Consider the following 23,942-nt stretch of genomic DNA (forward strand, 5'->3'; position numbering starts at 1 on the left):
ACTTTTTAGCAGTTTTTATTTCTTGGGGAAAAATACAGTGGATGCGTTTATGTTTGCCTCATCACTATTCCAACAAGATTTCTTTTCTCAGCATGTAAAAAATAATTCTCTGTCTTAGCTGGAAAAAATAACTTTATCGGGCCTTCTGTTGTTTTTATAAATACTCTACATATTTTATGTTGTAATGTATAAACATTTAAAATTGTATAAACAGTTTATATACAAATAAGGCAAAGCAACACTATGAAGTTGCTCGTGCAAATTTAAGACAAGGCAGAAATTGAAAATGAAGTTGCTCGTGCAAATTTAAGACAAGGCAGAAATTGAAAATAAAGTTTTTCTAATGCTCAATTGGATCAATTAATTTGTACTTCGATTTTCCATCCAACTCACAACTCACTTTTAGGTTTTAATATGTGTTGAAGCATGAGCTAAATTAAATTAATTATTCAGTTTTTCCAAATAGTAATCCATGTTAATTGCCATTTATTATTTGTTTTCTTTTTCCTTTCCTTGTAGGCACAACTCAGAAACATCTTCTGGCTCAGTCTTTTGAAAAATGACTTTTTATAGTAAATTTTTTTCTCATTTTTAGTATAAATACACATAGTCATTTCAATTTTGAAAAACTGCTAAGCTATTAAATGAAAGTAACTCAATGTGATGAATAACTTTTAATCACCTTAGAGTCCTGTCCAGACTTGCTCACTCCCATAAAGGTCACTGAATAGGAGAAGTAAATTACTTTAATAACCATATCAGGAATATAAAGGATATGCTTATTTGAACAAGGATATATTTAGAGCTTGAGATTGGTTAATGGCAAATAATTGTGTCACAATTCCAGAAATGTTAATAGGTAGGTAGCTATTGAAAAAGAATATGATATAACCAAGATGCTGGTGAGATATTTGGTGACTGATTATGGTGGTGAAAGTATAAGTATGGCTAAGTAGAAAACCTCCATTACCAGCTTTTGTAGATCACATCACAAAACTTTGGTGTAGTATGTGGAAAGAAGGAGTGCCCTGGGTATCTAAATCAGTGCTATGGAATTAATACCAGCAGAGCGTGAGACTTCCTATCAGATCTAAGAGAAGACATTTACCATTGAAGTGAACTTGCCCAAAGAAAGAAAAGGACAGAATGAAATTTTTAATATGCTTATTTAACACAGGCCTAGAAAAATAGTAGTTTACATCCAAAAGCCATGTGGATATATACTCTACCCTAATGAGCCTTAGGTTAATATAGTTCACTCCCACCACACTCTCTACTTAAAGTGCTCTGAAGGGGACAAAGATTTCTTGATTGAATACAACAGATGTTCCTTCTCTTCTTGAGAGATAACAGAAAGCTTTGCCTTCTACACTGGGATAGAGAATGAACTAAGAGCCAGAAAATAAGGTTTGAATTCTTCTGGCCACTAATTTTATGAAATTGGGAAAGTCTTAATTTCTCTGGATATCATCTTGCAAAAAAAAAAAAGGGTTAGATATTACTATATAATTCATACAGTCTTTTTTTGGCTCCAGAATTCAATATTTCAATATGTTGATAAATTAATATTTTTCTTGTAATGAAGTACATTAGAGACTCTGTGGTAAATACGATCATATTTGGGCTGTATTAGACAAGCATATATACATATGTGTATACTAGTACATATATATGTATAATCATTTCATTTTCTTTTTAATTGAATAATTCAATGTTAATCACTAATGGCTTCTATAAATATATGAATTAACATTAAATTGAAAAGTGTCTATTTTCCCATCAATTAACAGGTGCTAGATGCTAGAAAATTTGACCGATATTCATGTTCCATTTCCCTAAATTCATACTAATGATATAAAATATCAGTAGATTTTAAATGAATGCAAAGTAACACAATAAACAATCTTTATCTCTCTCAAGGATATATATTGTAAGAATTGCAAGCCTTGAATTCAATCTGTTTGACTCTAAAAATAAATCAAAGTGGAGGTGTAGAATTATAAAGATATCCATCAAATGACTGTGCCCCTTATTAGTGGACATTCTGTGATTTTTGTTTTTCATTTCTTTTTTGTCATTTACCAATTCTAATCCCAGAAGAAGGAAGAAAATAATATTTGGGGGCTAGTTTCCCACAGTGTTCTAATAGGTAATGAAAAAGACTAGTACATTTGTCCTGGATAATGAGATTTGGGGATTGCTAGTTCATAAAAGCTTAAGAATTTATCTTAAGTAGCTTGAGAGGTCAGCTTGTCTCTTTCGACTTATAATACGACTGGCAACTAAGCTATCTAAATTGATAGCTTCCTATCCTATTTTAAATGACCTTGAGATAAGTTGATTCCATTACTTTTCTTGGCAACCAAATATGACAAAAATTCAGCAATGGCTGGAGCTATGTAAATTCACCTCCTTCAGCCAAAACAGAAGGTTATTGCTCCACATGGGAGAAAAAAAATGAAGCAAATTTTCCATTGTACTTAATTTACTATTGGAAAATAATTTTGAAACTCATTTAACGTCAAAAAGGTACCAATTTTTTTCCTGGTGCCTGCTCATGTGAAAAAAGAAAAGAAAGGTACCAATTTTACTGAAACTCAGAGCTGGATACAGCTAGGACTGAGTAATGAAAGGCTTCAGCATATTCCATACGCTTTTCCCTCCATTTTCTTCAACTGGAGATCAACAACCAATCCTGAGCATTGCCATGTCTGCCCAAAGTCTGTTTTACATAGATGATGTCCTAACCAAAGTTAAAATGCCTTGCCCCAAGACTGCATCTCCCAACTGTACAGCATGCTGCTCTTAAAGACCTGATAAACTAGTTGATGCAATTATGCTTATAAGTAGCAAATTGAGCTAGCTATTTCAAAATAGGAAGATTTTAGATTTCAAGATAACATTTTAAACCAAATTTTCACCCTACCCATATAAACCTCTCCAGCCTTTTATTGCTTATTTTCATCATGCAGGTTTGAAATGGAAGAATCTACCACCTCTCTTTTTCCCTCGCTTTTCACATGCAATTAATTGCCAAATTCATGTTCCTCTGATCCAAGTTTCCTTTAAAGTGGTTTGCATAATTTTTCAGTATGTATATTTTCTGGGATCAAGATTCAAGCATTCAATATATTCTCAGAGAAGTTCATTAACTTACTTACTTAATTAATTAAAGTAAGAAACATCGCACCGTCCTTGCTCTAGTTACCCAATCCTGTTTCTCCCAGTCATCTCTCATTCCTCCAGGTGATACTATACCTACTGACACAGCATCCTCATTAGACTGTCACATCACTTGCTATTAAAATAAAACAAACATGAAACCACAACATCAATGTCATTATTAAAAAAGAGTTCATCTAGCAAGCATAGAGACCAAAAAGAGTAACAAATATGTACTAATATATAATCGTGATAAGAAATGCATGAACATATTTATTTCATTGGCTGTGTATATGTATTACTGTATGGTAAATTTTTCTTGTTCTTTTTGGGTGCATAGGCTATGACTGTTTTCTACACAAAAAAATGGAAAATGCAAGAGAGTCACCTTCCCAGGCTCCTTTGCATCCAGAACATAAGTATATGCCTAAGCTTCCACCAAACAGATCTCAGGGACTCAATCCTCCAGGAACTCAAACACAAACTAATGAGGAAAAAAGGAAGAGGCTGAGCAGAATGAATACTGTCAGAAATGGCAGAAGTGACAGTAACTATTGCAGAGGCACCAAGGCTGCAGTTCTAGCAGCACTGCGTGTCTAAACTTGGGGGGGTGGAGATGTAGGCTGTAGTATCCATGGCCCAAGGCAATTGCCCTTGTGCTTTCAAAGGACCAAATCCACAGCGATATGACATCAGACGCCCTGCTTCTGGCTGCATAACTCCCATGCCCAGTTCTCCAACACTCTCAGAGATTCTGTGAGCCATGCAGCATTCTTTCAAGAAATTCATTTTCAGTTTATATTACCGAGAGCTGGTACCTGTTGCTTGCATTCAGATCCCTGCGTGATGTGGTGACTGCTTAAAATTCTGTAGAAGTAACTGCCTTATATCCTTTTTAAAACAAAGTATGAAAAAAACAAAAGCCTGGACATACATTTCGCAACACAAGAGTGAAATATTGGGTAAGGTTCACTTTCTTTTCCAGTCAGAACTTGAAGAATAAACTAAAGGAAAAGTGAAAATTGGTGAAAGACTTGAAGGATTAATATTTTTGATTTGGATGATGTTCAAACTTATTTTTTCTGCATTGAAAATTCATTTTAATTTTAAAAAATAGATAAAATGCAACATTATCTTTTTTGAAACATAACTTTCATTATAGATTTTTGTATCCTGATCTTAATTCTTCATTCTTCGTTCTTGCTAACTCAAAAGTGTAATTTTATATAACCCCAGGAAAAATATGCAGTTTTCACTTACTCATTCATGAAAAATACATAGTGTTACCTCTTTATCACTATGACGTCTCATACAATGATGAATAAGAAAAGGTCCTTGCCCTCAAAAAAGCTTTGGCTAGTTGGGAGGGCAGACGTAAGAGTTAACATGAAGCAGAAAACAGACAATATTATCTAAAGAAGGATAGTGGAAATGGTTGGATTTGATACAGAAACTTCCCATTAGCTCTCATTCAAGTCAAAATCCAATATGTCTTATTATGACATTCTCTAGAGTTTAGAAATTCCCGAAGTATTTCTCAATGGACAGAAAAAGGAATTTCAGAAGTAATAATCAAACTTCTGCAATGAGTTATTCTTGAATGCAGCAAAAGATACATGGCTGTTAGCAGAATTTTTTTACGATACAGATAGGAACATCTTACCTGCCAGGAACATCTCACAGGTACATGCCTGTGAGATGCGATGCCAGGATCCTGCGGTTAAAATGTTAGTATTCTTTAAGTTTTGCTTGACTAAATGATTTGAAGAGAAATCCCTCTTCGCTCCTCGCTTAAGAAAAGTATCGTTTTTTAGAAATGTCAGCAGCTGAAATATTTGTTAAAGGGACTTTGATCTGAATGTCCATGCTGATCACAAAGCCTTGAAAATAAAAACCAACAGAACAAAGGGAAAAAAATTTTAACAGTAAACTTTTTTTCCCCAGAAAACAACCTCGTACTGCTGCTAGTTCTGCCGGTTTCATTCATTTAGCAGTTTTCACTGTCTCCGACCGATTGCCAGATGCCTATGACAATATTTCTGTGTGTACACATTAAGCAAGATTGTTGTTGTTATGCTTTATTTTTTATTTATGCTAATGAGGCAGAATCTATATAGGAGAGAGCAGGAAATTTTCCATTCTGATGGATAAATAACATCTGTGAAATTTTAAACATCCAAGATGAGTCTGTCTTGAGCAGCATCAGCCACCAAATTTTAATGACAGCCATACAAACAAATTCAGCCAGAACTACCTGACTGGATTAAAAATTCTTATCCCGTTAAAATAATATGTGATGCTCTCTGTGCCGCCTTAATTGGTATTGATGTGAGAGAGGAAGTATCAGTGTAATATTCCACGATTAGTTGTGCAGATCTGTTCAGTTCTCCTTACAAGCTCAGTGCTATGAATAGAGTCAGTGAGTTAAATCTGAAAATCCCTTCAGCTGGGATTCAGGCATTATTTTTTAATCATTATTAAAACTGAAGTCTATAGTGGGAGGGGGAAGTGAAAAATGAAAGCAATGCCGAACTAATCGCACTCTTATTCAAGACACTCGGAATGTTCATTTCAGAATTTTCTCTCCCTGGGTGGCCCTGCCCCACTCCCCTGAACCCTCAAAGACAGAGCTGGCCCAGGCCCTTGGGCCTCACTACGCATTTATTTTTCTCTTTGCTTATTTGTTGCTAGTTCAAACCATTATGGCTGCTTGAATTTTCATTTCAGTTGAGTACTGTGGCACAAATTTATGGCATTTTTTTTTTCACCTAGAAAGCCTCTATTATTATTTCCTCTGTTTGATAAGGTAGGGGAAGAGAGGAAATGAGGGGAGAAAGATATTTGTTAGCTTTACAATGAAATTATTGCTGGAAATTAAAGTGTATAAAATGGCTTTATACCAATCCAAGATAACAACACTGGATGTTTTATATTAAATGAGAAGACCAAAATAAAAGTAAGCAGGCATATTAAGCTTCAATAAAATTATTTTTTTCTTAAAAAAGAATCTCCCAGTTGGCAATGGTTTCACATATCTCAAGAATAATATTATATATGCTTTGATAAAATAATTGATGGCACTATATACATTGCAGAGAGTGTGGGAGTGGCATCTAAGCACATGCCAGGTGAGAATACCGAGAATATCTTCTTTGATCAATAATACTGGTTTCCTTTTAAATCAAATCTATTTAAACAATTTCAACCACTGATGTGAACAATGCAGGCCAAAGACCAGACCTGTGGATTTCATTGTCCTTTTGGCATTTTATGTAGAATCAATTTCCCAAATAATAATAATTCTCCATGTCTGAATTTGACTTTACATGTATTATCTCAGGACCCAGCTTAAACGACACTCCTTCTCTCACAGCCTCTCTCTCACCTGACCTTGTGTTAAGTACTGTACCTGTATAAGCACCCATAGCAGCATTTAATTCTCCCCTTGCTGTTTTGTTGCAATTACGGTTAATTTATATTTAATTATTTTACTCATTAGGTTGTATGCTCTACAAAGGGCACTGCAAATATCTTTCCAAACTTTCATAAACTTTTATCTGAAGCCTCAACTAAAGCGCATGTCATATGGGCACTCCATAGTAAACTTTTTCTTCTTATTGTTGACGGATGTGGAAAGAAACTCAGAGGGAAAAAGTAATTATGGGGATCAGAGGTGTTGGAAAGCTACCAAAAGGGAGTCAGAACTGGAGCCCAACCAGAGTGCAAAATTGGGACTTGTCACTCCCAGCAGCGTACTTTTCCCCAATGCTGTGCGCTCTGTGCTGTGGACAGAGACAGCCTATATTTGCAGGAGGTTGCAAAGCAAGACGTTATGGGAACCTCTACTTATTGAAGATGCGTTTCCTTCTCAGAACAGAATATTAAATATGACTAAAAAACTTGCAAAGCTAAAGTAGTTTGAGGAACAATATAAACAAAAAATAATAATGCCACAGATGCTACAATTCATATTATCAATTTTTTTTTACAGATTTTCAAGATTCTCAGAAGCATGCTTTGAATTTAATTTCCACATAATATAAGCTCTTCTAGGAGATGAATATTCATCAACAATTAGTATTTCCAAGGATACGTAGCTTGCTGTGTATCTCTTAGTAGTGGACTATTTCTAAAAAAAAAGATTGTCATCATTTATCATGATTGATTTTTGCCCAAAGTGTGCATATTGATGTATCTAAAAGAATACCTTGTCTTTCTCCTTTAGTGGCCCAAAGATTCCCAAAATAGGGCAGATTGCTCTTAATTACTTGAAGGTCTGTAAACAAACTCCCACAGGTATGGCTGATTTTCTTTCAATCTCTGAGACTACTGGAATTAGTCCAAATTCTAAAAGTTTTCCTCCAGACCATTTGCTACAACAATGCTATGTGCATTTTAAAAATGCCTCATTGATTGAAGAGTATACAATTAAACGATTTTTCACATATTCTGCAGCTGTGCCTCCATGATGCTTTGTTTGGGGAAAAATAAAATGTCTTCTGAGAAATTAATTGATACAAGCCAGAATTTGTTGGCCATTTTAAGCACTTATCTTTCATTGTCTACAAGTTCCACTTAGTGAATAAATAGTTCTATTAGCCTCAAACCCTAGCAATTCGCATGTGAATACCACATGAAATGTTGCATTTTCTTATCCTGCAATACCTACTTGAAATTGAATGGGTGCTCAATTTTGTTTTGCCTAGGAATTAAATGCTAATTGCCTCGCTGCTTTGATGCAGATTCTAGACAAGATTCTAATATGACTCATCCAAAACAGTTAAACCATCCTGTTCATATTTACATTTCTGAAGCTAAAAAAAACTAAAATGCGTATTTTTATTTACTTTCATTATGCCTATATTATGTATGATGAGAACAAGATGACTTTATGTGTTTATTGTTTAATACTAAATTTGTGCCCAACAGGGCTCAATATTTTTTGGTTCATGAGAAAATAGGGCTAGCAAGTTTTAAAAATTTTAAAAAGAAAAAAAATTAAAAATAAGTCCAAGGCTGTCTGATTACCTTCTGAGATTATCCAAGAGAGGTTATGTCCATCTGATTCCAAAGTCTGGTTTCTTCTTCACATTATATTGAACATGAAGATATAAAAGTATATAACTACAAATTTGGCAAATGTAACATGCACATATGTAATGGCACATGTAATATATATTTTTCCAGAGCTTATTTTAACTCAATTCAATCCTACAAGTGCTGAGCAAATATATATATATATATATATATATATATATATATATATGTAATCATTCATAGATGATGCTCTCAGAGAAAACATGTACTCAATCATAAAGCAAGGCCAAAGATGAAAATTTAAAAGGAAATGTGCGGAGAGTTCTTCGGTAGCACAAATCAGAAAAATATTACTTCAAATGGAGAAAATTATAATATGAATGATTTGATTCACAGAGTGAGGACCTCTCTGAGTGGAAAATGGAAGGCAAGGAAATAAAGGCTTAAATGTGGAAGAATGAAATTCTCAGGATAATCATGATATGAACAAACATGGCAAGTATATTTGGAAAAAATATATAGTGCTTCATTAGCTTAAGCATAAAGTAGAGAAATGAGAGTAGGAGATACATATGAAAATATTCCCACCCCTCAACTCCCCTTCTCCCTACCTTCCACTCCACCTCTGCTGAAAATCCTATCTTTGTCCGCCTTCTTTACCTGAGAAAAAAGACAAAAACAGTCTTCAACTCTCTAATTCTTCTAACACTAAGCCTTATCCTTTCCTCTACATCCTCGTGCACAAGGCAGCCATGAGGGCAAGAGAATGGATTAACTATGGCTGACTAACCAAGTACTCTAAAACTATATGATCTTAAGTAATTTACTTGACTTCCTGGTACCTCTGAGCCTAAACTTCCTGACTTCAATAATGAATATAATAATAACTAACAAACTGAGGATGCATTGAAATAGTCAGTATAAAAGCATTTATAGGCATAGCTGAGAGTTTTTGAAAATATTTCAGATTTATATAGTAGTAAGAAATCTGGTAATATAAATTATTTACATTAAGTAATAATTAATATTAAAATATCCATTAAGTGCTTTTATTACATGGCCAGTCAGATGTGAAATTCCCATAAAGCAGGGAACACATCTGTTTTGTTCATCACTCTGTACCTAGCATTTACACACAGTCTGGTATACTATGCTTTATATTAATCATATATATATATATTAAGAAATATTTATCAAATGAGGAAAGTTATAGTATTTAAATTTTTATTTGGGCTGGTATGTCTGAGTGCACCAAAAGTCGTAGGAAGTCTAAATTATTTTAAGAGACAGGAACTAAAGGCAAAAAGGTATGTATTAAAATACATTTGACATTACTTATAATAGCTGAAAACTGGAAACAAATGTCCAGAATAGGAAAATAGTTAAGAAAATTTCATTACATCATTCAAGAATAGATTATGTAGGAGTTTTAAATGATACTTATGAATACTATATAACAACCATGGTGGTATTCAAAGTGGGAAAAATTGCATATCCAACATGATTATAAGCATATAAAAATGTTATAAGCAATTTTTTTTTTAAAGCTTGAAAGCACCTCTAAACACTAAAGCTCTTAGATTAGATTTGATTAGGAATATTTTTTACTTTTTTCTAGTTCCAAATTACTGACAATATTAGGTTAATTTTATGATAAAAATAATATTAAATAAAATTAAAGTATGAAATGCAATTTAAACTTTAGAAATTTTCTGGTTTTTAATCAGTAGTTGAATTAAGGAAAAATGATATTAGAATATATGTAACTTACTTTAAACGTTTAGCTCACTAGCAGTCTACTTAGAGGCATTGCTATTGGGTTGCCATCTACCCTCTTATTTTGAAAAATTATGATAAAAATTAAATTAGATAACGTGTATGGAAATCTGTTTTGTTTTCCCGTTGCTGCTGTAACAAATTGTTACAAATTTAGTGGCTCAAAGTGACATAGATGTATTCTCTTCCAGCTCTGGAGGTTCGAAGACTGAAGTTAGTCTTACAGAACTAAAATTAAGGTGTGGGTTGTGCTGCATTCCTTCTGGAGGCTCTAGGGAAGAATCAGTTTCCTTGTCTTGTCCGGCTTCTAGAGATCGTCTGCAATCTTGGCTCCTGGTGTCTTCCTCCATCTTCAAGACCCATAACTCGAACCTCAACTTTTGTCTTTCCATCTCCTTCAAATTTTGTCTTCTTATCTCTAATACAAAGAACTTGTAATTACATTGAGCCCACTAGGACAAACCTCCCATTCTCCCATTTTAAAATCCTTAACTTATTCACATCAGTAAAGTCCTTTTTTTTTTTTTTAATTTATCCAGTAATTCTAATGCATAGTCCAGTTTGAGAACCACTGCATTGAACAAGTGATGGTGGATAACAACCTGAAACATTGAAGATGGCAAACATAAGCACAGGTTCCAGGGATTGAAAACCCTTAAGGTGCTTTGTTATCAAATTATCTCTACTGTAGACAGGTAGTATATATTTGCATATCTATTCCATTTAAAGAAGGACTACGGCTATAGTGAAAGGAATACTTTGATCATGAGCATCACAAGGACTTTAAAAGATATTGCCACTGGAAAGTCAAATTTTGTCTATATAGGATATATTAATTCAGGTAATTATTTGAACATCAAAGTACAAGCATAGCGTACCTCTTTTAAAGTCAAGTCAGTATTCTCTTTCTGTAATCTTACTTTTATTGCTGCCACACTTTAAAAACATTAAGAAGAAATCTTTTTAGCTTTAAGTATGATTTTATTGGCTCTAGCTAACTTTATATTTTAATCAGGAATAATGGTGATGATATTAGCCACTTTGTGGTTATAGTGTATTGCTATACTTAAAAAGGCATTAAAATATTCCAACTTAATATCTCCACTATAGTTATTTTAAGTATTATCTTAAAGTTCATTTGCTGTAATACATACTAATACCTCATAGTCATTTGTACAAATGCATTTAATTGATTCCATTAAACTAATTATAAGCCTACTGATTAAAAATATTTGTACCTTAAGATGGAAATTTTAATCTGCCATTCTAAAATAGTGATATTTTTATGCTAGGAGATGGAAATCTTTGCCCATCGGTTTTAGTGATATGCATGCATTATATTTATATTTATGCTGGGTAATCAGAAAATATTTAGAGCTTATCTGATTTTCAAAATTTCAATTAAACTTATTTCTTATATGATGACATATTGAAATTCAATGATCCTGATAAATAAACTTCAGCTCATTTGGCAATTGAATGACATTTTTATTAATAGTGACAGAGATCATCAACTAAAAGCAAACAATGGCTCTATCCATGCAAATAAAGTGCTCTGATTAAGGACAGACTTTACACCAGGTTAACAAATGTGTACTGTGTTTAAAATCATCAAAGCATTGTGCAGGTTTCCTACCCAGCCATGATTTGCAACACTGGCTGCCTTTTAAAATCTGCTAGGATGTTTTACAGCCACCATTTCCTGAATGCCAGTCAGAATATCTAGGTGCGGGTGGGCAGCTCGTGGGAAGTGAATCCTTGGCTTCAGTGTTTTTATATTTAAAAAGTCACCAAGTAATTTGAATATGAAGTCCATTTTGAGAATCACCGAATTGAGCAGACGATGATGGATGACAACCTGAAACTTGACCACTTAGTCATCTACAGTTGACAACATTTAAGAATTGATGTCTCAATGTACATCTAACTCATTGGTGATTATTCATAATAATCAAATTCTGGCCCCAAATATAGATAGAAATATTTAACTTTAAAACTGCAACTAATGCAGAGAACTATTTTCTTTCTCCAAATTAATTCTTTTTATTTAGTAGTAATTCATCAAATTAAGAGATCAGGTTTTCAAACCCAGGGAAACAGAACTGACATAGCGACTATATTTCCATATCCATGTTTTCCCTGATAATCACTATTACCTTATTTTCTGTCAAATGAGAAATGTCCTAAAGAATTAGAAATTTAAGTGAAACATTTATGTGTTTACTTGTGCATCAGTGAAAGTTGATATCGATTGAATAACCAATATTATATGACAGTGACTGCGATGGTTAAGTGTTACTGTCAACTTGGCCAGGTTAAGGTGTTCAGTTGTTTGGTCAAGGAAGTACTGGCCTGTGTGACTGTGAGGATATTTCTTGGATTTAAGTCATCAATAAGCTGACTGTATCTATGGCTGATTACGTCTACAATCAAATGAAGGGATTGCCTTCAACAACTAGAGAAGTCTAATTAAATCAGAAGAAGACTTTAAATGGAGATGTGATGATTTCAGCAGTCAGAAGAGAGAATTTTTGTTACTACTTCAGCCAGCCAACTTCTTCTGGCAAACACTTGAAAATCTTCATTGGCATTCCCAACTTGTGGCTTGTTCTATGGAATTCTGACTTGCCCATCTCCAAAAATCATCTGAAACAATTCATTCATATATACATATGTAGCATTGGGTGTGGTTCTTAAGGCACAGAAACTTAAGGATGAGTTTCTGTCTTGATTCTGGATTTTTTTAGAATTGTTTCTAGATTCAAAGGCACTAATGACTCTATTTCCAGCAATAATAATGGTACTGACAGACCATGGCATGGGTTGACAATACAGATACCCAAACTATTACCAATGGAAATGGCCAGTCGCATGCTTTTTTGAGACAAAGTTCTGGGTGGCAGTGTTTTTGAAACCATAACAGTTTTGTGGCATTAAAAGTTATAGTGATGTTAGACGGTTGCACTTAAATGTGCTGGATACAGTTGTAAGAGAAAAGGATGAGCTCAAGATTTTAAATCATCAACTTAAGTGACATATGATGGACATGAAAATTTCTATGGGTGCTCTAAAAGGAAATCTTATGCCATATAGACACAGACTTGAGATTTCTGAAAACCAAACCTACAGTCTCCTTATGTGAGTGGCTGAATTAGAATTTAAATTAAATGTCCAATCTTGTATGTTATCTGCTGTTGAATTGAGGGCATTTATTAGAAAGGGATGGGATCCTGAAAACTGGAATGGAGACATATGGGTTGATTATGATAGTGGGGAGATTGAAACCCTAGATTCTGCTGAGTCTTTGTGAGATAAACCTGTAATAGTCTGCTTTGATGAAGCAGCCTACCCTAAGAATCTGCCAGCCAACCTCCACTGGAAGAGATTAACCAGTGCTGTTCTTGAAAAACCTGTAACCACCTCTGCTGAAGTAACAGCCCTCACTCCTCTGTTTGAAGAGAGTAATCCTACTCCATCAGAAGACATTGTAATAGAATGCCTTAAGATAGTTGGACTGCAATTTGATTCTTATTCTTCTATGACCCACCCCCACCACCTCAATTTTTTACAAACCTATGACTAGATTGAAATCCCAACAGCCTCCAAAAGGTAGGTATAGAATGTGACTTCTGGAGAAGTACACTATAATTTAAAAATCCTGCATGATTTTACCAATTTATGTAAAGAGAAATTAGGGGAATATGACTGGGAATGAATATTAAAGTTGTGGGATAGTTGTCAAAGGAAAATAAAGCTTGATCAAGAAGCTTAGTTGATTAATATGATTCCAGTAAGCAGAGTTTATGGATTCACTGTTATAGCCTGAGGGGTTAAAAAGGTCTCTAACATTTTGTTCTTGTATTTGTCTGAGGCATGGACCAAATTGCAGCCTACATTGTCTGAGCTCAAACTGTCAGAACTGCTATGGTATAGTACAGATGATGGGATCCAATGACTTAAAGAGATTGGAATGTGAGAATGGATTTATCATGCAAGACACACACACTCGATCGAGGAATGTCCAGAGGACACACCCTTTTCACCAGGACTGTGATGAATGAATTTATAAGACTACCTCCATTGTCCCTTAAGAGTTCTGTGGTTGCTCTTACTTGTAGGAACTGCTGTTGTTAAATTTTGATCATTGAAAAACAATGAGGATGATCAGATAATGGGTTTACAGAAGCCATGTGGCAGCACTTTATTATAAAGGACAAGAGAATGCATGGCTACCAAAATTGAGAGCAGACTCAAAGCAATAATCATACTCTGCCTTGAAAAAACTTATGGCAATGGCTAGTACCTCATAGGCTACCTAGAAATAAAATACACAGGCAACTACTGAATTCTTAGTTTATCTTTATAAGCATATGAGTTCTAGGTCAAGTGAAAAGTCTAACTTGAATTACAAAAACAGAGAGTCATGGTCCCCTAATGTATTCTCAGATTTGAGACAATTCAGAGATACAGAGCTCCCGGAATGAAAAGAAACCTGGGTTCTCTAGGGAAGGACACTGCCACACTGCCAAAATTTTCTATTGTTAATCTTCCTCCCAGCCTTCCCCAAAGAAATGTGTAGCATTTTTGCAAGGTAACGATGTATATAAGAAAAAAAAAATGATCATACATTTTTGGGATTTTTAGACACCAGTTTAAAAGTGATTAATTCCAGGAGACCCAAAATGTCCCTGTGGTACACCAGTTAGTGTAGGGACCTACAGAGGTTAGGTGATCAAAGGAATTTCATTCAAAATCTATCTCACAGTGGATCCAGTGGTCCCCATACCCATTTCGTGGTTATTTCCCCAGTTCTGGAATGCATAATTGGAAGAGACATACTCAGCAACTTGCAGAATCCCCAGACTGGTTCCCTGACTCATGGAATGAAGGCCATTATGGTAGGAAAGACTAAGTGGAAGCCAAATAGGAATTCAAAGTCAATACCCATCAAAAGGAAGATGGTGGAGTGAGGACCTCCAGAACTTAGTCTCAAACAACTATTAAATAGGCAGGACTTGTCTAAATAAACTATTTTGAATCCCTTGACATCTTAAGCACAGAGAACAGCATCCAGGACTGATAAATTATGGTAAAGAACAATACATTGCTTTCTCCATATGATGGCTATCACTGCTTATCCCCCAGTCTTGTAGCAGGATGCCACGGTATCCAGCCCCTGGCTAGCATGCTGATAAGAGAAAAGGCTTTAAAAATATACTTTCTCCAAGACCAGGGGTGGGCACAGATGATCACTAATTATGGCTTTTGGTTAGCGACTTTGGATCACTGGGAACCTGGCTTTGAGAGCAGCCATAGCTTTAACCCTTCTCAAGAATGAGCTGTGGCAGCCATTGCTTCAATCCACCGCAGACAATAGTAGTGGTAGAGGAAGGGTAAAGATGTATGCTTCCTAACATAAAGGAACTGCATTTGCTGCAGATGCCAAGAAAACTCAGCTTTGGGGAGCCAAGGACAAAGTCTTGTTGCCATTTGTGCTCTCTCCCCAAGGTACCTTGGGGTCAGTTTGTATCCTCTTCATGAGTCTATGGTCATGTTTTGGCTTGGAGAGACAGACTTGGGAAAGTCCTCTCTGGCCTGCCACCCATCCCGGAATTTTCTCTTTAGGCAAAAGCAGCATGAACCCATGAAAGGAGTGTAAGAAACTATAGAGACAGGCAATCTTGGACAAAGGCATAGTGGTTTCAAGCACCTGGGAGAAGGAGTTTTATGCCCTGGGAAATAAAGGGGACCACAAAGCTCCTGTAAACAGGGGAACTCCAAAACAACTAACAAGCAAAAACCCAGGAAAAGATGCAGGCACAGAAAGATAGGGAAAACCCTGTACACTGCACTTACCTTACACAAACTTTCCTGATAAGAAGAATGAAGCTAAGAAAATCTCTGCCTTATCACCAGCTAGTTACAAAATCAAGAAAAAGGCATCTCAGGGAATAAATCCCAAGTTAACATTTTAAAATATTAAGATGTACAGTGTATACAAAGAAAATAATACAATATAGTGAAACAAAAACTAATGACCCTTTCAAATGGAAGATAAAAATCCAGGAAACACCAATGAAGAAGATTAGAATGTGGGCATTAAAAAAAAAATTTGGATAATATTATCTTAAAAATGCTCATGGAGGGCAGGCAATGGTGGCTCAGTGGCAAAGCTCTCATTTGCTTTGCCAGAGACCCCGGGTTCAATTCCTTGTGCCTGCCCATGCAAAAATAATGAATAAATAAATAAATAAATAAATAAATAAATAAATAAATAAATAAATAAAATGCTCATGGATAGGAAAGAAAATACAGAGAAAAACTAAAGGACAACAGGAAAACAATGAATGAACAATATGAGAATATTAGTAAAAAGTTAAAAATTTTAAAAAGGAACCCAACAACTAATGGAGTTGAAGACCATAATTACTGAAATGAAAAATTACCAGGAGGGTTTCAAGAGCAGATTTGAACTAGCAGAAGAAAGAATCATTGAGCTTGAAGACAAAACATTTCTAATAAGTCAGGGTGATGAGCAGAAAGAAAAATTATCTAAAAAGGCAAAAGTAACTTAAGAGTACACCATCATCATCAAATATAACAATATATGCATTGGGGAATCCCAGAAGGAGAAGAGAGAAAAAATGTCATTAATAGAAATAATGAGAGAGAACTTCACGAACTTAGCAAAATATGTGAATATGTATATCCAAGAATTCCAGAGAATACCAAACAAGATAACATGAAGAAAAATATACCCCATCATATATTGATCATAGTATCAAATGCAAAAGACGAGACAGGAGGTCTGAAAATTGAAAAAGGAAAGCAACATATTATGTACAAAGGAGTTCCAATTATGTTGAATGTTGAGTTCTCATCAGAAACCATGGAGACAAGAAGGCAGTGGGTTGAAATACTTAAAGTGATTTCAATTAGTCAATTGTCTTCTTTGAAAGAAAGGTATATATATATATATATATATATATATATATATATATATATACTAGAGGAGACACAAAATTTGGAACAACTAATCAAAGATGTTCAAACAAATTTTCTAACTCAATTCAAGGACATGGATGAAAATAAGCAAAAAGAGATAACGGATATTAAGAAGACACAGTGTGAGCATAAAGAAGAATTTGAATTTTATAACAAGAAACATAACAGTAACTATGGGAATGGCATGCACAATAGAAGAGATTAAAAATACAGGAGAGGCATATACCAGCAGATTTGAACAGGCAGAGGAGAGAATCAGCAAACTAGAAGACTAGATGATCAAAATCTTATAGACAGAAGAGATAAAGAAAAAAATAGGAAAAAAACCTGAGAAGGGGCTCAGGGATTTGAATGACAGCATGAAGCACATGAATATATGTCATAGATGTTCTAGAAGGAGAAGAGACAAGAAAACAGTCAGAAGAATTTAAGAAAATAATGGTAAGAATTTTCCCAGCTCTTATGAAAGACATAAATACACATGGCCAAGAAGTGCAGTGTACTCCAAATAGACTAAATCCTAATAGACCTATTCCAGGACACATGTTAATCAGAATTTCAAATGGCAAAGACAAAGAAAGAATCCTGAAAGCAGCAAGAGAAAAGTGATTCATCACATATGGGAGAACTGCGATAAAATGAGGTCCTGATTTCTCATCATAAGCCTTGGAGATGAGAAGACATTAGTATGATGTATTTAAGGTACTGGGAGAGAAAAACTGCCAGCCAAGAATTCTTGATCTGGCAAAATTGTCCTTCAAAAATGAGAAACAGTTTAAAATATTCACATTGAAGCAGAACTGAAAGAGTTGTTAAACAAGAGACCTGTACTATAAGAACTACAAAAGGGAGTTCTGCAGGCTGGAAGGAAAAGACCAGACAGAGGCTTGGAGTAGAGTGTCAAAATAAAGATTTTCAGGGTACAATATATAAAAGGCTAAAAAAAGTCAAAAATAAGATGTGACAGATAAAAACCAAAGAATAAAATGGTTGAAGTTAAGTACTGCCTTTACAGTAATAACACTGAATATTAATGGATAAAACTACCCAAACAAAAGACACAGATAGGAAGAATGGATTAAAAAAAGTATGGTCCAACTATATGCTGTCTACAAGAGAATCACCTTAAACCCAAAGACATAAGTAGATTGAAAGTGAAAGGTTGGAAAAGATATTACATGCAAACTATAACCAAAAAAAAAAAAAGAGCTGATCTAGCTATATTAATATTGGACAAAACAGACTTTAAATGCAAAAGAAGGACACTATATATTAATAAAAGTGGCACTCCACTAAAAAGAAATAACAACCACAAATATTTATGAATCTCACCATGATGCCCCAAAATACATGAGGCAAACACTGGCAAAACTGAAGAGAGTATATTGTTCACCTATAAAAAGGATGATGAAGTGGGAACAACCAGTCAATAAGCTGAGTTCCTGGTCTTGGGGTTCACCCCTATGAAACCTACTCCCTCAAAGGATAGGCTAAGCCTCCTTAGAATTAGGCCTAAGGGTCACCCCCAGAGAACCTCTTTTGTTGCTCAGATGTGGCCTCTCTCTCTAAATTGACATGGCAAGTGAACCCACTGCTGTCCCTTCCTATGTGGGAGATGATTCCCAGCGGTATGAATATCCCTGGCAATGTAGGACAGAAATCCCAGTATGAGCTGGAACTTGGTATCAAGGGACTGAGATAACCTTTTTGGCCAAAAGAGGGGAAAGAGAAATAAAAAATAAAGTGTCAATGGCTGAGAGATTTCAGAGTCAAGAGGTTTATCCTGGAGGTTATTCTTACACATTATATAGATATCCCTTTTCAGTTCATGCTGCATTTGAGTGGCTTAAGGGAAGTACCTGAAACTATGGAGTTGTGTTCCAGTAGCCTTGTTTCTTAAAGATAATTCTATGAAAATATAACATTTACAATGTGACTGTGTGATTGTGAAAACCTTGTGTCTGACATTCAGTTTATCTAGGGTATGGACAGATGAGTAAAAAATATGGATTAAAAAATAAACAAATAATAAGGGGAACAAAGTTTAAAACGTATTGGGTAGATGGAAATACTAGTGGTCAATGATAGGGAGGAGTAAGGGATATGGTATGTATGAATTTTTTCTTTTTTCTTTTTATTTCTTTTTGTGGAGTGATGCAAATGTTCTAAGAAATGATCATGTTGATGAATATTTAACTATGTGATGATATTGTGAGCCATTGATTGTATTTCAAGTATGGAATGTTTGTATCTTAAGAATATTTGTGTTTGTATGTTGTTTTATACAAATAATAAAATAATTAAAAAAATAATTAAAAAATAATTTTCAAAAATAAGAGGCTGATTCATACAATAACATGGATGAAATTTGGTGACATTACATTGAATGAAATAAGCCAGACACAAAAATACAAATATTTGGGATGTCACTAACACTATTTAATTATGATAAACCAACTCATAGAGTTAAAATCTAGAATATAAGTAATGAGGAGATGGAATGAGGGTAGAGAATGGAGAGCTCATGTTTAATTTGTGCAGAATTTTTAATCAGATTGGTTGTAAGTGTTTGAAGATGGATGAGGTGACAGTAGCACATTATCGTGTATGTAATTGACAGTGCTGAATTATGTGTGCATGTGATTGAAAGGGGAAGTTTAGGGTCATATATGTCATTAGAAGTAAAGCTAGAGAATAAAACATGGGAGTGTATAACATAGTGAACCATGCTGTAGATGATGAGTATGGTTAGTAATAAAAGTATAGGAGTATTTGTACATAAACTGGAACAAATGTAAATCACTATTATACAGTGTTAAAAGTAGGATGGTGTATGGCAACATATGCCTAATGAAAAGTATAGACAATAATTTTTTTTATTGTCTTTTTCCTTTTCTTTTTTTGGATGGGCAGGCACTGGGAATCGAACCCAGGTCTCCAACATGTCAGGCAAAAATTCTGCCACTGAGCCATCATCACACCACCCATACTCTTCTATTCCTTTTTTGGGGGGTGCGTGGTCTGGGAATCAAACCCAGGTCTGCCTCATGGAAGGCAAGCATTCTACCACTGAACCACCCATGCACCCCAATACTTAGTAATATTTTAATATTATTTCAACAATTTAAACAACCACACCAATGGCATGTGTCAAAAACAGGGGGTATAAGGAGTATGTAGTGTTTCTCTTTGGAGTGATGAAAACTTTACAAAATTGAATATGGTGATGAATATACAACTATGTGAACATACTGTGAGACATGGATTGTACACTTCGGATGGATGCCATGAGATGTGAATATATCTCAATAAAACTGCTTTAAAAAGTAAGGGGAGGGTGGGCCACAGTGGCTCAGCAGGAAGAATTCTTGTCATGCCAGAGACCCAGGTTCATTTCCTGGTGCCTGCTCATGAAGGAAAAAAAAAAAAGTAAGGGGAGGGGGAGGTCTACAGAGACCCAGGTTTGATTCTCAGTGCCTGCCCATGAAAAACAAAAAAGCAGAATAAAAGTAAGGGGATAATAGACACTTCTCAATAAATGTTGGAGACTGCAATACATCACTCTCATCACAGACAGAACATATATACAGAGAATCAATACGGAAACAGAGAACTGAAATAATATTATAAATGAGCGAGACATGACAGACATAAACAGAGATTGCATCCTAACATCGTAGAATAGTCATTCTCAAATGCTCATGGAGCATTCTCCAAGACAGGCCACATATTGAGTCACAGACTAAGTTTTCAAAAATTAAAAGGATTGAAATTATGCAAAGCACTTTCTCTAAAGTGTAATGTTATGAAACTGGAAAAGGCTGATAACTGGAAAATAATAAATATATGAAAATTAAATAACACACTTTTAATCAGTGGATCAAAGAAATAGTGCCAGAGAAATCAGTAAATATCTTGAGATGAATGAAAATGAGAACACAACATATCAAAACTTATGGGATACAGCAAAAACAGTGCTGAGAAGGAAATTTATAGCCCTAAATGCTTCCATTAAAAGAGAAGAAAGGGCTAAAAATCAAATACCTAATTCCACACTTGGAGGAACTATAAAAAGAACAGCAAAGTAATTCCAAAACAAGAGGAAGGAAAAAAAAAAAGATTACAGCAGAAATAAATGAAATTGAGAATAAAATATCAATAGACAGAATTATAAAAAAGGAAAAGTTGCTTCATTGAGTTCAACAAAATTAACAAACCTTTAGGTAGACTGAAAAAAGGAAAAATGAAAGAAAACACAAATAAATAAAATCAGTAATGAGAGAGTGGACATTACAACTGATCCCTCAGTAGCTAAAGGGATCAGATGATGATATTATGAACAACTTATGCCAATGAATTAGACAACCTAGATGAAAGGGGCAAATTCCCAGAAAGTGACAAAAATCCTATACTGATTCTAGAAGAAATAGAAGACCTCAATAAACCAATTAAAAGTAACATGATGGAGTCAGTCATCAATTACCCCCAACAGAGAAAAGCCTAGGTACAAATGGCTTCACAGGTGAATTCAACCAATCATTCCAAGAAGAATTAATAACGACCCTTCTCAAAATCTTTCAAAAATTGGAGAGGAGGGAAGACCACTTAATTCTTTCTATGAGACGAACATCACCCTAATACCAAAACCAGATAAAGATGCTACCAATGATAACATTTCAGATGAATTTATTAATGAATGTAGAGGAGTCCCAACTACCTAGAAACATCTTGAAAAGGAATGAAGCTGGGGGACTCATAATCCTGACTTTAAAGTGTATCACAAAGCTAGAGTGGTCAAACAGCATGGTAGAAGCATAAAGATAGATATATTGGCCAATGGAGTCGATTTAAAAGTCCAGAAACAGGTCTTCACATCTATGCCCAATTGATATTTGACAAGACTGCCAAGTCTACACAACTAGGAAATAAAAGTCTCTTCAACAAATGGTACCAGGAGAATTTTATATCCATATGCAAAAATTAACTCAGAATATATCAAAGATATACATATAAGAACCAGTACTATAAAACTCCTAGAAGAAAATGTAGATAAGCAACATCAAAATTTCGTGATAAGCAATGATATCTTGGACTTTACACCCAAAGCACAAGCAATGAAAGAAGAAATAGGTAAATGGGATCCCTTCAAAATTAAATGCTTTTGTGCTTCAAAGGACTTTGTCAAAAAAGTGAAAAGGCAACTTACTTAATGTGAGAAAAAATTTAGAAATTGAATATCCAAAAAGGGTTTAATATCCAGAATATATAAAATAAACGCTAAGTCAACAATAAAAAAACACAATTCAATAAAAAATAGACAAAGGATTTGAATAGATATTTTGCCAAAGGCAAGACACATATTGCTAAAAAGTATGTAAAAAGATCAACACCACTAGCTATTAGGAATATGTAAATCAAAACCACAACGAGATATAATTTCACACCTAATAGAAAGCCACTGTTAAAAAAACAGAAAATTATAAGTGCTGGAGAGGATGTGGAGAAACAAGAGCACTCATTCATTGTTGGTGGTACTGAGCCACTGTAAAAGACAGCTTGGCAGTTCCTCAGGTAGCTAGGCATAGAACTGCCAAATGATCCAGCAATCATCCTACTAATCATATACCTAGAACAACTGGCACAGGGACTGTAGCAGACAATTGCACATGTTCGCAGTGGCATTATTCACAATTGCCAAAAGATGGAAGCAGCTCAAGTGTCCATCAGTCAATGAATGTATTAAAAAAAGTCATATATACATATGATAGAATATTCCTATAAGAAGGAATGAAGTCTTGATGCATGCAACAACATGCATGAACTTAAGGACATTATGCTGAGTGAAATAAAACAGACACAAAGGATGAATATTGTATGATCTCACTGTTGTGAGCTAATTATAATAAGCAAACTCATAAAGTTAGAATCTAGAACTTAAGTTACCAGGAGATAGATTTCTTTTACAGAATTGGATGTTGATGCTTGTTCAGAATTTCATTTAGGCTGATGATAAAGATTTGGAAATGGATGGTGGTGTTGGTAGCACATCATTGTGAATGCAATCAACAGCACTGTACTCTATAGGTGAATACGCTTTCAAAAGGAAACTTTAGGATATGTGTATATATATAACTAGTATAATAATTAAAAGGTGAAACATAGGACTGTATAGCGTAGTGAACCCTATTGTAGACAATGGACTATAGTTAATAGTACAAAGCAAGTATGTTTTTTTCATGGATTATAACAAATACATAATATTAACACAAGGTGGTAATGATAGAGTGGTATATGTGGAAAATACAACTACTGTAAATAATGAATGATAGAACTACTTTAATAATCTTTCATCAATTGTAACAAGACAAACTACTGTTTAAAAGAATAGTACAATTATATAATTATAAAAACACGTCTGTCATTAATAGTAACAAATGGTGGTGATTGGATATTGAATGGAAATTCCTGTATTTTATACATGATTGTTTTGTAAATCACAACTTCTCTAAAAAATAAAGGCTACAGCGACAGAAAGCAGAGCAGAGATTATTACCAGGGGCTTGGGTTGAGAGAGGCTCTGGGTGAAATAATTTGGGTGAGGTGACTGTTCTAGATTTTGATTGTTTTGTTAGTGACATGAGTGTATATGGTTGTCAAAACTCACACAATAGCATGACTAAAGACTGACATTTACTATGTACAATTTAAATATAAAATTTTAAAAAGCAATACTATATTCTTGGAAGGAGGACCGTGGAGATTAGTGCCACCATGAAGGACTTGAAGGATGCACGAGTGGTGATTCCCACCACATCCCCATTGAACTTTCCTGTTTGGCCTGTGCTGGAATGAGATGGGTCTTTGAGGTTGACAGTGGATTATCATAAATTTAATCAGGTGGTGGTCCAGTTGCAGCTGTCATTCCAGATGTTGTATCATTGCTTGAGGAAATCAACACATTT

The 23,942-nt window shown here is 34.6% G+C and overlaps 1 long non-coding RNA gene across 7 annotated transcripts in view; it reads right to left on the reverse strand.

Moving 5' to 3' along the window:
* LOC143665306 (uncharacterized) overlaps positions 1-23,942 on the reverse strand; it is a 174,409-nt gene that overhangs the window by 19,457 nt on the left and 131,010 nt on the right. For 4 of the 7 annotated variants that reach the window (XR_013166860.1, XR_013166861.1, XR_013166859.1 and 1 more), the window contains one exon: positions 8,811-8,859. This is a non-coding gene — a long non-coding RNA (uncharacterized LOC143665306). Of the gene's footprint in view, positions 1-3,171; positions 3,299-4,825; positions 5,043-8,810; positions 8,860-23,942 lie in introns of those variants that run through there. The other 3 variants (XR_013166858.1, XR_013166857.1, XR_013166862.1) reach the window with 2 other exon arrangements.

This window comes from Tamandua tetradactyla, chromosome 21, assembly GCF_023851605.1.
Source record: "Tamandua tetradactyla isolate mTamTet1 chromosome 21, mTamTet1.pri, whole genome shotgun sequence".
NCBI lineage: Eukaryota > Metazoa > Chordata > Mammalia > Pilosa > Myrmecophagidae > Tamandua > Tamandua tetradactyla.